This window comes from Archocentrus centrarchus, chromosome 16, assembly GCF_007364275.1.
Source record: "Archocentrus centrarchus isolate MPI-CPG fArcCen1 chromosome 16, fArcCen1, whole genome shotgun sequence".
NCBI classification, from domain to species: domain Eukaryota; kingdom Metazoa; phylum Chordata; class Actinopteri; order Cichliformes; family Cichlidae; genus Archocentrus; species Archocentrus centrarchus.
In genome coordinates this window covers 23,303,141-23,315,177 of record NC_044361.1, presented here as the reverse complement: position 1 = coordinate 23,315,177, position 12,037 = coordinate 23,303,141, and positions in this window count along the sequence as shown.

Sequence of the window (12,037 nt, the reverse complement as noted above, 5' to 3'; positions counted from 1 at the left end):
GATCTTAAAACAGCAGAAGTTGACAGTTGACAGTTTACAGGTACACTCATTTGTAATCCAGGTCTCCAAGAGCCTAATTACAAACACACAACTTACATAAAAAGACCATAATATTGTTTGTCACATTTTTTCATCAGGGCACAGACCATCAAAGCATTACTGTCAGTATAAATCAGCTTCCTTTAGGTTTACTCAACATTTCTTTGAGGCAGTAGTCCTCAAACATTTCCTGGCACGCCCCCTCAGAAACACACACACACACACACACACACACACACACACACACACACACACACACACACACACACACACACACACACACACACACACACACACACACACCACCACCACCATTAGTTTAAACATTAATGGTTAACAATAAAAGGGGGATCCTTCAGCAAAATTTTATTTATTTTTCCTAAAGAAAAAACGTGATTGCAACTTGAAGGTTGATGAAATGAACCTGACCTGTTAAACTTTAATTAAAAACATAATTAAGTGATTAAAATTCGTAAAGTCAGTCAAGGGGAGAGGGCATCGGAATTTATTTAAAGCTCTTTATATATTTAAAACTGTAGATAGACTGGTGTGGTCTTGAGTGAGGAAATACTGCAAGCAACCAGCGAAGGCAGCCTCTGAACGGGATGTGAGAAGTAGCCCTCTGTTTCAGCTCGGCGCACTTTCCAACCTCAAAATTAAAAAGGGCCTCCGGAGACGCCGAGAATAATAATCCACAACCGCCAATCACAAGGCGCGTATTTTTTTCAGTTAACGTGCTAAATCCGACCAATGATGAGCCTCGGGAGGCGGGGAATGCCTTGACGCACTGAGGCTCGTGATTGACGCAAGCCTTGTTACTAATTTTAGCACTTGGCCGACGGAGGCAGTGAGATAGCCGAGAGCCTATTCATTGTCGGGCGGGCCCGACTATTTTAGCGTTGTGATTGTGATCCAGCCAAGCCAAATATAGCTATAGACAGGTATTTTTAGCCGTAAAGCGTGACCCCGTTTTCATTCGGCTAAAGGAGCCTTAGGATGCAGTTTGAAATGAGCTGCGGCTCCCAAATCGGCACACTCAGTGTTAACCTGATATTCAGCTGCATGCTTTTACAGTCAGCTGATAGGTAGAGCAGGCATACCCAGAGAGAAAGCTCCAGCACAGGCTCTCTCTCGCTCAATCACTGCGGCAGGAAAAGGGTGGAAAAGACCGTAGATGTGAAGATTAGTAGCCGTCAGGTCGTCACAGACAAAGTCAACAGGTTTGTGGATGTGATGTTTTGCACCTTCGCACAGCACCGCTGCTTCTTGATACTTGAGGTCTTGATCAGCTGAGGCTACATCGCCGCTCCTGCTGCTGATGCTCCTGCTGCTGCAGGGGAACTTTAACCACTTTTAAGGAGTTTGGACGAAAAGTTTTGAACTATAGGATATTCTAAGACAGCCGTGAAATTGCAGAAAGAAAAAAAAAAAAAACACACTCACTTGCTTGAAACAATGTGTGCATGAAGAGAAAAGCCCTGCTTGTCCACCAAATCTTCCTACCCAAACTCCCCACCCCCACCCTCCCTTCCAGTTCCTCTCTGAGGTATGTAGGCAAGGCAGTAAAATGTGCAGGAGATCCGACATTCCTGCCACGTGCCAAGTTTTTGTTTGTGGCATGCTCAGCTGTGACTGGTGATTAATACTTTTACTTTTAAAACTCTGTGTCAGTCCTATTGCGCCACTAATACAGCTGCAGGGTGTGCAGATCACATGCCAGCAGACCACAGCCATCCAGAGGCTCATTCAAGTTGTGATAGCTGCATAAACTTCCCCTCTTAATTCACATTTCGACTCAGTTCATGCTTGTTTAAACGTTCTGTTCTCTCATTCGGTGGGGTGGGCGTCTGCACCGGTTCAGATGAGTGCCTCAACAGTGCAGGTGCCTCAATGCGCAGTTTTCAGCTCTCTGATGTGAGATTTGTGTCTTTCTTATGTGCAATCATTCAAATCTTTGGTAAATCATAGGCTTATTATTCCATCCGTGTATCTTTTTTCCTTTCTTTTTTCTTCTTTTTTTTTTTTTTTAGAATGAAACATATTCTTTAGCTGTAGATCACAAGTTGTTTTTGTTCTGCATGTCTTCTGCTGTTATTTGTCTTATTTCATTAAAAAAAAAAACCCACTATGACAGGGCCATTTGGGATTCCCTCTAATAAATTGCTCTTTTTTTACTTTTAAGGGGTGAAATATTGCACTAGTGCCACCAAATGCAAATTCATTGATTGCTCTTGTTTCCCGTCTTTATCTTCACATATGTGTCATATAATGTAAGCTTTTGTAAATCTATCTCATAAATGTCTTCATAACTTTTAGTTCCCTCTTCCTGGCTTGTCAGCACGTCAGCTGCCTGGGCTGTGACCTCACCGTGATGACGTGTAATCCAGATTAACCTGCTCTCTTATTCCGCCAGACATGGAAGAGATTAGAGATTATGACCGTGTCCTTTTAATAGAATTGGACGTGTGGGTAATCAACTGCGTCCGCCAGCGTCCCGTATCAGGTGACTCACTCACACTCAGTCACATTCGCACAGCCACTTATTTTGTCACTTAGGAGGACATTGCATTGATTTGCATTAATTCCCCAAAGACTCACTGTACTCAAAACAGCTAATACATGCTTAATGCCAGGCTTAACTGTAACCAAAGCCAAAGTTATAAACCTAAAATTGAATTGTTTACGTGGAAGGGCTCAGGTTTTGGTCCCAAATTATCCACACAATGTGACTGTATGAACCGAAGTGAACTCAAATCTGCAGATTTCACCTGAAATACAAGATCCCTCATCAGCCAGCTAGATAGTGAAGTGAGAAAATCATACAAAAAAGGAAACGTCCTACATCCCTAAAGATACATTTTTTTCTTTGGCACCCTTGTGACCTCATTGCTGCCTTATGCTATGGTTAGAACAGAAATAGAATGACCTAATTTAACACTCGTCTGTGGCTAAAAAAACCAAAACAGGTGGAACAGAAAAAAGGATGTGCAGTTACCAGTACTATTATTCCGCAAGTTTTTTTTATACACCTCTCTTTACCTGCTGCCTCGCATCCTTGAGCTCACTCACTGCGTCTCAGACTGCGGTTGTCCACTTCTGCTACTTTGTTTATTTGCACCAAACAGAAAAGGCAACTCTGAAGATTAATTCCATCTTCTCTCTGAAATCTGCTTTTTTTGGGAAGCAAAAATTAACCCAGACTGAGGTCCACCTAAACCAAAATAGGTAATCAATTTTCCCGAAACAGCAAAAACATCGGAAGCACTTTATAGTACACCCACATCTAAGGGTGTAATTCTCCTAGAATTGAATGGAATTTCTGTATATTTTATCTTAATATGAGTGTAATTGTATTTACCTACAAATACCTATGGGCAGATGCATTAGAATAAGGGGTTAACAAATCAATTTTCTACAGGAACAAAGAAATAATTATATTGTAAGTAGCATGTAAGTAATGTTAAGTAGTACATAATTTCAGGTATTTTACAGGAAAAGAGGCACAAATTATACTGCAAATAATTTTAAGTAGTGCATAACTTTTTGGTAATTTATTAGAAAGACAAACAATATTTCCCCATCTTACACTGTAAACACTGTGCTTTGTACTTTCAGGGGCATAGGCTGTACTATCTAGTGGCTTAACCTTGGCTAGAAAGATCAGCAAAGTTAGATTTTTTTTCTTTGTCGTTTGTTTAGATGCAAACCCCAAATTGAACATAATTAACAATAAACTGTTCTCATTAATTCAATTCAATTCAATTTTATTTATATAGCGCCAAATCACAACAAACTGTCGCCTCAAGGCGCTTTGTATTGTGGGTAAAGACCCTACAATAATACAGAGAAAACCCAACAGTCAAAACGACCCCCTATGAGCAAGCACTTGGCGACAGTGGAAAGGAAAAACTCCCTTTTAACAGGAAGAAACCTCCAGCAGAACCAGGCTCAGGGAGGGGCAGTCATCTGCCGCGACCGGTTGGGCTGAGGGAAGAGAACTGTGGAAGAGAGCCAGAGATTAATATCAATTAATGATTAAATGCAGAGTGGAGTATAAACAAAGTAAATAAGGTGAATGAGAAACAGTGCATTATGTGAACCCCCCCAGCAGACTAGGCCTATAGCAGCATAACTAAGGGATGGTTCAGGGTCACCTGATCCAGCCCTAACTATAAGCTTTATCATAAAGGAAAGTTTTAAGCCTAATCTTAAAAATAGAGAGGGTGTCTGTCTCCCGAATCCAAGCTGGAAGCTGGTTCCACAGAAGAGGGGCCTGAAAGCTGAAAGCTCTGCCTCCCATTCTACTCTTAAGTATCCTAGGAACCACAAGTAAGCCAGCAGTCTGAGAGCGAAGTGCTCTGTTGGGGTGATATGGTACTATGAGGTCTTTGAGATAAGATGGTGCCTGATTATTCAAGACCTTGTATGTGAGGAGAAGAATTTTAAATTCTATTCTAGATTTAACAGGGAGCCAATGAAGAGAAGCCAATATGGGAGAAATATGCTCTCTCTTTCTAGTCCCTGTCAGTACTCTAGCTGCAGCATTTTGGATCAGCTGAAGGCTTTTCAGAAAGCTTTTAGGACAGCCTGATAATAATGAATTACAATAATCCAGCCTAGAAGTAATAAATGCATGAATGAGCTTTTCAGCATCACTCTGAGAAAGGATGTTTCTAATTTTAGAAATATTGCGCAAATGCAAAAAAGCGGTCCTACATATTTGTTTAATATGTGCATTGAAGGACATATCCTGGTCAAAAATGACTCCAAGATTTCTCACAGTGTTACTGGAGGCCAAAGTAATGCCATCCAGAGTAAGTATCTGGTTAGACACCGTGTTTCTAAGATTTGTGGGGCCGAGAACAAGAATTTCAGTTTTATCTGAATTTAGAAGCAGGAAATTAGAGGTCATCCAGGCCTTAATATCTTTAAGACATTCCTGCAGTTTAACTAATTGATGTGTGTCATCTGGCTTCATTGATAGGTAAAGCTGAGTATCATCTGCATAACAATGAAAATTGATGCAGTGCTTTCTAATAATACTGCCTAAGGGAAGCATGTATAATGTAAATAAAATTGGTCCTAGCACAGAACCCTGTGGAACTCCATAATTAACCTTACTGTCTGAAGAAGACTCCCCATTTACATGAACAAATTGGAGTCTATGAGATAAATATGATTCAAACCACTGCAGTGCAGTACCTTTAATACCTATAGCAAGCTCTAATCTCTGTAATAAAATGTTATGGTCAACAGTATCAAAAGCTGCACTGAGGTCCAACAGGACAAGAACAGAGATGAGTCCACTGTCAGAGGCTCTAAGAAGATCATTTGTAACCTTCACTAATGCTGTTTCTGTACTGTGATGAATTCTGAAACCTGACTGAAACTCTTCAAATAAACCGTTCCTCTGCAGATGATCAGTTAGCTGTTTTACAACTACTCTTTCAAGAATCTTTGAGAGAAAAGGAAGGTTGGAGATTGGCCTATAATTAGCTAAGACAGCTGGGTCAAGTGATGGCTTTTTAAGCAGAGGTTTAATTACAGCCACCTTGAAGGTCTGTGGTACATAGCCAACTAATAAAGACTGATTGATCATTTTTAAGATTGAAGCATCAATAATTGGAAAGACTTCTTTGAACAGTCTAGTAGGAATGGGATCTAACAAACATGTTGCTGGTTTGGAGGAAGTAACTATTGAAGTTAACTCTGAAAGATCAACTGGAGCAAAAGAGTCTAAACAAATACCAGCAGTGCTGAAAGCAGCCGAACATGAAGAATAATCTTTGAGATGGTTATGAATAATTTTTTCTCGAATGTCTAAAATTTTATTTGTAAAGAAATCCATGAAGTCACTACTAGTTAACGTGAAAGGAATACTCGGCTCTACAGAGCTCTGACTCTTTGTCAGCCTGGCTACAGTGCTGAAAACAAACCTGGGGTTGTTCTTATTTTCTTCAATTAATGATGAATAGTAAGATGTCCTAGCTTTACGGAGGGCTTTTTTATAGAGCAACAAACTCTTTTTCCAGGCTAAATGAGCATCTTCTAATTTAGTGAGACGCCATTCCCTCTCCAGCTTTCGGGTTATCTGCTTTAAGCTGTGCGTTTGTGAATTATACCACGGAGTCAGGCACTTCTGATTTGAAGCTTTCCTTTTCAGAGGAGCCACAGTATCCAAAGTTATACGCAGTGAGGATGTAAAACTATTGACGAGATAATCAACCTCACTGGGAGCAGAGTTTAGGTAGCTGCTCTGCACTGTGTTGGCACATGGCACTGAAGAGCATAACAATGAAGGAATTAGATCCTTAAACTTAGTTACAGCACTTTCGGAAAGACTTCTACTGTAATTAAACTTATTCCCCACTGCTGTGTAATCCATTAAAGTAAATGTAAATGTTACTAAGAAATGATCAGACAGGAGGGGGCTTTCAGGGAATACTGTTAAGTCTTCAGTTTCTATGCCATATGTTAGGACAAGATCCAGAGTATGATTAAAGTGGTGGGTGGGCTCCTTTACATTTTGAGAGAAGCCAATTGAATCTAACAATAGATTAAATGCAGTGTTGAGGCTGTCATTCTCAGCATCTACATGGATGTTGAAATCACCCACTATAATTATTTTATCTGAACTGAGCACTAAATCAGATAAAAAGTCTGAGAAATCAGACAGAAACTCTGAGTAAGGACCAGGTGGACGATAGATAATAACAAATAAAACATGTTTTTGATTTTCCCAATTAGGATGGACAAGACTAAGAGTCAGGCTTTCAAAAGAATGAAAACTTTGTCTGGGTCTCTGATTAATTAATAAGCTGGAATTGAAGATTGCAGCTAATCCTCCTCCTCGACCTGTACTTCGAGCATTCTGACAGTTACTGTGACTCGGGGGTGTTGATTCATTTAAACTAACATATTCATCCTGCTGTAACCAGGTTTCTGTAAGGCAGAATAAATCAATACGTTGATCAATTATTAAATCATTTACTAATAGGGACTTGGAAGAGAGAGACCTAATGTTTAACAATCCACATTTAATTGTTTTATTCTTTGGTGCAGTTGATGAAGCTGTATTATTTATTGTTTTTGAATTTTTATGCTTAAATAGTTTTTTGCTGATTTTAGCTTTGGTTTTTGGTGGTCTGGGAGCAGGCACCGACTCTATGGGGATGGGGTTTTGGGGGGATGGCAGGAGGAGAGAAGCTGCAGAGAGGCGTGTAAGACTGCAACTCTGCTTCCTGGTCTCAACCCTGGGTAGTCAGTTTTTAGGAGGGTTAATAAATTTGGCCAGATTTCTAGAAATGAGAGCTGCTCCATCCAAAGTGGGATGGATGCCGTCTCTCCTAACAAGACCAGGTTTTCCCCAGAAACTTTGCCAATTATCTATGAAGCCCACGTCGTTTTTTGGACACCACTCAGACAGCCAGCGATTCAAGGAGAACATGCGGCTAAACATGTCGCTCCTGGTCTGATTGGGGAGGGGCCCAGAGAAAACTACAGAGTCCGACATCGTTCTTGCAAAGTTACACACCGAGTCAATATTAATTTTAGTGACCTCCGATTGGCGTAACCGGGTGTCATTACTGCCGACGTGAATAACGATCTTACCAAATCTACGATTAGCCTTAGCCAGCAGTTTCAAATTTCCATGAATGTCGCCTGCTCTGGCCCCTGGAAGACATTTGACTATGGTCTTTATTAGCTATGCACACTTTTATTTGTACTTTTCTATTCATGCAGTTTAGTTAATTCTTTATTTTTGTGCTTTATTTTTTGCTCATATTGTTCTTTATGCTCTCTCTTTTCTTCTTTTTTCCCATTTGTGATGAAGATGAATATGAGGAGGAAGATTCTCAGGCCCTTCTGTCTGATGCACCTACATCTAAATTTTTTTCATTGTAGATAATTTTCTAAGCAAAAGTATGCCCAAAAAGTACTGAACCATTTAAAACATACAGTCCAAAGACTTTGGAATGACACCATCACATACAGGACACTTACAATGCTGCTGTGTAACCACTGTGTTTTGCTCATTAGGCCTCAGTCACGCAGGCCTAGAGACTGGTGGATGCCCGCCAACCTCTGGTCAGCAGGGCAAAATGTGTATTTCGCCATTTGGTTGGTGGGTGGTTGCTAGAGGTTGGTGGCAGTTGCTACATGAAATTGGTCACGAGGATGTATACGGTGCTGCACTGAAACCTTCTTGTGACTGTTTTGGAGGCCAGCAGATTGCTGCAGTCACCAGTTGTTTGCATGACGTGTCGGCAAACACTACAACTGCAAACCAACTGTTTGCTGAGCAGCAGTGCAAACCCCAAATGGAGACTGCCTTTTGAAATGCAATGGTTGCAACTTGTAGTTTGAAGGTGAGCAGTCAGTGGTTTGCCTCACACGTTTTTATATTACTGCCCTGAATAAAAGCGAGAAATAATTACAAGACTGACAAAGTGGTGTTTGTTCACTGAGAACTCTTACGTGAATTCAATTATTTAAATGAATACACAATTTACAAATCATGGCATTTCCCTCATTTGCTATTCAAGGACTCAGCTAGAATGAGGAAAATACCTTGATTACTGTGAAGTAAGTAGGTGGAGCTAAAAGCAATCAATCTCACGCTACCAGATTCTGACAGCTTTGTAGCTCATTGATAATACCACTTTAATGTCACTTTTATTAATAAAGAATGAAATAAGCAATGAATCACTTAAAGAATTTTTTTTTGCTTTTTTTTTTTAAAAAAAATCTGTTTTTACTGTTTGTAAACATTTTTAAAAGCATAAACATTCTCTTGTAGCTGTATGATCTTTTTAACTCATACAATTTATAACTTACTAAAGATCATGAATTTCTTGTTATTTTAGCTTAACGGCTTCACTGCTGCTCAGAGAGTAGTTGGCAAGTGTTACAGACAGGTCAGCGTCTCCTATGCAAATTACTGGTGATCTGCTAGCGTCCAAAGCAATCACAAGGATTTTCAGTGCAGCAACATATACCTCCTTGCAACCAGCTTCACTTATCAACTCCAGCAACCTCCAGCAACCTCCAGCAACCTCTTGCCAACTGGTTGGGGAATACGTATTTTGCCTTACTGACCAGAAAGCAAAAAAACCCCGCAAAGAACCCAAATAAGAAGAAGAGCAAAAGAAGACATAAAAAAAGATTAAAAAAAAATAAATAAATAACTGTACAAAAAAGTACAAATAAAAGTATTCATAGCTAATAAGAACAGATTATTGTTAATTCTGTTTCCTGTGCAGTGTTAGCTGGTGTTTATTTTTTCTTGTAAGCAGGAACGAGAGAACAGTCCTTATCACATTTTTATATGTAATATAAGAGGACAGTTAAAAAGGGGAACGTCAGCACACCAGTATAACACATTATAAAAATGTAAAACTGCAAGGTACGGCCTTGGGTCTCTAAAAGTAAAGCATATATTATAGTGTACAATAAGGACATTTAGTTTGTTTTGTGCTATAGCTGTATACCTGGAAGTTACACACTACTTAAAATGGGTTTGACTCCACCGTCTGGCCGGGCCTTTCTGAATTGGATAAGCAGAAGAAAATGGATGGGTGGACTTCTTAAAATTACTTACAGTATCATTTGTGTCTTCTTTCCTGTAAAATACCTGAAGTTACACACTACTTAAAATTATTTATGCACCACTTAGAAATTACTTATGTTATATTTATTTCTTCTATCCTGTAAAATCTTGAATGGTTATCTCATTATTTTGGTGTTGCTACCATTAAATATTTTTAGGTAAATGTAATTACATTCAGATTCAGATGAAATTCTATTTAATTCAAGGGCAATTAGTCATGGGCTGTATTATAAAGTGCTACCAAAACATCTTAAATGAACAGTAAAACACTAAAAGATCAATTCCCTTTGCTCTTTTGTCACTTACTAATTCTCCACAAGGAAAGTGTTTGGCTGACGGTTTCATTTACTAGTGCCTTCCCTCAGAACTTGTCTGCATAGCGTGATTACTCACACAGGAAGTTAGTTCATTTGTATAAAAAATATGGCTTGTCACAGTTGTTGCATAATGCAGCGGTCTAGCATCTTTGCTTGACTTGTACCGAGCTGCTGGTGGACATATTGCAACAAGACACGCTGAACTCGGTCTTATCACAAAGCAGAAGCAAAAAGTGATTGTGTCACTTTGAATGAGCTCTCTATGTCTAAGGCCAAGGCACCAGCACTCAGCGTTCTGGTGACACTGGAGAAAGAGGAAAGAGAGAAACAGTGGAAAGCTTTTATCTTCGTGTCACCAAATCTGCTCCAACTATACGTCAGAGTGCAAGCGAGGACGGGAGGGGGTGAGGTTGCGGGGGAGAGGCTTGCTGGCGCAATGGCAGGCGCTCAATGGTGGCATTCTTCCCCTTCTGTGGGGACGCACACAAACACACATACACACTGCTACACCAGGGGATTCCCCCCAGGAGCACCCAAGAAATACAACCCATCACTGCCTTATCACACCAGTGCCCAAAGACAGGAGAGAGGAGTGTAGGGAAGTGTTACCATTAACCCAAAACAGGAGGTGTACTGTATATCACTAAAGGATTCTGGGGTAGCAGTGTGAATACAACACTGCCCTGTGCTTGTTTCTTAGCTTGTGCATGTCTTTATGTGTGTGCTTTTGGCCATGTTTATATATATTTGAATGTATTTATGCATTATTGTCACTTATACAGATCCTCCACTATTCATATCTACATTTTTCTTCACTGGAAAATTTCAACTTGGGGGATTGTGTGCAAATCCTCATTTAAGCTTTTACATTCTCGCTGTCAAGTCCACATTATCTTCCAAGGTCAAGGCTTGTTCTGACAGTGGCAGGGTCTCAGAGGGTGCAGAGTTATTGTGTCGTGTGACTGGATCATCTCTTGATCTCAGTTCAGGAATCTTTCCCGAAGCACTTATGCAGAAGCTTCCTTAAGCACCGTATGAAAGGAACCATACACACAACCCTCGTGTATACACACAGATGCATGGTTTTGAGCAGCAGCTGTGCGACAGGCAGGATTCAGCATGCAACAACACACGCCAGTGTATTCTGTTTTAACCTTAAGCGGTTGATTATTTTGCTGATGTCTCCTGTGTTTGACCTTGAGCCGCACATATAGAAAAAACATGAAAATTAAAGTCCGTTACAGCTTGCTAGGAGATAAAAATAGGTTAAAGGTGAAATTACTAACTTTTCAGGTTATCAGGTTTCCAGTTGCATTTGCTAGTCAGTGAAACAGGTTTGGTTTGACTCTCTTATGATAACTGTTATTGTGACTATGAAAAGTTTGCCTACACCCTTAAAGCCTGCTTATGCTGGCAGACAAGGCTCATATCTTTTTTTTTTTTAGCCAGTCTGCTCTTTTGTGTTGGGGCATACCATTTGTTGGTTGCAGAAGACAGGTGGAGTCAGTATTCAGCCATTTCCCATTTGTTTAATGGGACACTGCAGCAGCAGCAGCAGCAGATCAATAATAATTATTATAAAAAATTGTATTGTGGGGGTTGGTTTTTGAATGACGGGCTACACCGATTCTTTAGATTCTGTTTAATCTGGCAAAACTCCCATGATGCAGATGTTATACTAAAGTCTGGTATATAATTATCACATTGATTGTGTCGTACGCCACAACCCTGTCACCATTTATAGAGGTTTCTTGCATGATATCATGCGTACATTGCTCAAGAGTGAAAAATGAGTATTTCTTGACTATTTGGCTAGTGGTTGCCGGAGGTTGTTGTTTGTCTCTGGGTGAAGACGAACAACAAAAAGGTAAAGAGGGTCCTGCACCAAAAACCTCTTTGTGATTGCTTTGTTTGCTAACAGAATGCTGTGGTTGATCAAAGTTTGCGTGGAAGATGCCGACTTGTCTGCAAATACTCGCTAACTGTAAAACTTGAAGCGAACTGGAAATGTGGAAAGTTTTCCTTCAAAGTAAAAGTTGTGCCTCAGCGGTGCTGTGGCCAACACATTTCT